Source organism: Chrysochloris asiatica, unplaced genomic scaffold, assembly GCF_000296735.1.
Source record: "Chrysochloris asiatica unplaced genomic scaffold, ChrAsi1.0 scaffold00104, whole genome shotgun sequence".
NCBI classification, from domain to species: domain Eukaryota; kingdom Metazoa; phylum Chordata; class Mammalia; order Afrosoricida; family Chrysochloridae; genus Chrysochloris; species Chrysochloris asiatica.
The window spans coordinates 961425-963825 of record NW_006408622.1 but is presented as its reverse complement, the minus strand read 5'-3'; positions in this window follow the sequence as shown (position 1 = coordinate 963825).

Sequence of the window (2401 nt, the reverse complement as noted above, 5' to 3'; positions counted from 1 at the left end):
ATTATTTCCCCTCTTTTACCCATTCAGACTATGCCTCAAACCCTGTATCACAAATCCCTGTTGTTCCAAGTATGAGCATACATCGTTAATTATCTCTGTCCCATTTAGACCTTGCAAACCTGCCTAAGTGTTCTCCTATCTATTTTGTTCTTCTATCCCCCTCCCCCTTTTTGTGTATTGCCCACCCCACACCCAAACTATGATGTGTATCTCCCCTACCCTGTGCTCTACCATCCCTTCCTTCCCCCCCAACCCCCCATCTCCTGGTAACCAACAAATTATTTTTTTGTGTGTTTTTTCTTCCTTTTAGCATTTGTATCTTTTCTTAAGCTTTTACAATAATGGTGTTATGCAGTCTTTGTCCTTTTGTGACTGACTAATTTCACTCAGCATAATGTCCTCAAGGTTCATCCATGTTATGTGGTAGCTTGCAGCTTCCTTGTTGCTCTTCAAGGTATCATAATATTCCATCATGTGTATGTACCAAAGTTTGTTTATCCATTCTTCCATTGATGGGCACTTAGGCTGACTCCACCTTTTTGCTATTAGGAATAGTGTTACTAAGAACATTGGTGTGCATGTATCTACTCATGTTATGGCTCGTATTTCTTGTGTATATATATACTAAGTAGAGGAATTGCTGGATCATAAGGTATTTCTATTCCAGGTTTCCGAGGAAACACCATACTGTTTTCCAGAGTGGTTGTACCATTTTTCAATCCCACCAGCAATGCAGGAGTGTCACAGTCTTTCCACATCCTCACCAGCATTTATTGTGCTCTGCTTTTCTGAACTTCACTGTTATTACTGGTATGAAATGATATCTCATTGCTGTTTTGATTTGCCTCTCCTTTCTATTTCTTTTGTTCTTGGTGGTTAGAGACCAATCTCTGAGATGCGCACTTATAAACTTTTAAGTCCCCAGATATTCCTCACCCCATTGGGATAATGGAACATACACTTTATAAGCCATATTATGCCAATTAAATGAGTTGTCCCATGAGACTGTGATCCTAAGCCTTCAAATCCAGAATATCAATCCTATAAGGTGAGGTGTCTTGTTAAGAAGTATTCATAAATACGATCTCTATGTGGATATACATATACACACACATATCTGTATGTACATATACCTATTGTTATTGTTGTTAGGTACCGTTGAGGGTTTCCAAGAAGCAGCTGATGAGCTTGAACTGCTGCCCTTACAATTCAAACGGCTTTGCAGTCTGACACATTAACCCACAATGCCACACCAGGACCATAGATACATCAATCTCTCTGTTGTTCTTTTTAGTGCTATAGATTCAGTTCTGACTCTGAGTGACTCTGTATAGGGTTTACAAGGAGCGACTGGTGAGTTGGAACTGCTGATCTTGTAGTTAGCATTCCAGTGCTTTTCTTACAACACCATACCAGAGGTCCACATTTATCTGTACACATTTATGTTCATACCCATACACACTGATGCCAATAACCATATTTGTGTAACCACACATTTGTTTTGGTTGGTGGTTGTGGTGTGTCAAACATAAATTTGCTTATCTTTTACCAAAAAATGTCCTTTTCTCTTGTGCACCTTTATTGCTTTAAACTTTGCATATTAATTTAATGAAATTTCACAGATCATATTGGTTTTCTATTCAATAAATCATACACATTTGTTTTGTGACACTGATTGCAATCCCCACAATGTATCAATACACTTCCCATTTTCTCCATATGCCTACCATTTCTATCTGTCTTTTCCAATCTCTTTTTGCCTTTTCAGCTTTATCATCTGCTTAATTCTGCCATTTGGGTCTCCTATGGTTGATTGTTCTAAGGAATATGCATCACCCTGGTATTGTGTTCACATTATAGGTCTGCCTATTGTTTGCCTGAAAACTGAACCATGGGGGTGAATTTTCAGTTACAAGTGGAAAGGGTGCCTAAGAACATTGTCTCAGGGGTTCCACCAGTCTCTAACAGTCCAGTAAACCTGTGTATAGTGGTTACGAATCGGGCTGTGAGCCACAAGGTCAGCAGTTTGAAACTACCAGCAGTTCGGCGGGAGAAAGATGAGGCATTCTGCTCCCATAAAGATTTACAGCCTCGGAAACCCTGTACATGGTCGCTATGAGTCGGAAGTGACTCCATGGCACATAACAACAACAACGACAAAAACATAATTCCTTTTATTACTATGTGCAAATAGTAATAAAAATGAATAATAATATACATATATATGTACGGAGTCCTGGTTGGCACTGTAGGATAAGTATTTGATCACACGATTGGTTTGAACTGCAAGATCAGCAGTTCAAACAAACCAGTTGTTCCTCAGAAACCCTATATAGGGTCACTATGAGTCAAACTCAACTGAAAGACAATTAAGAACAATAACATCTATATCTATATCTAT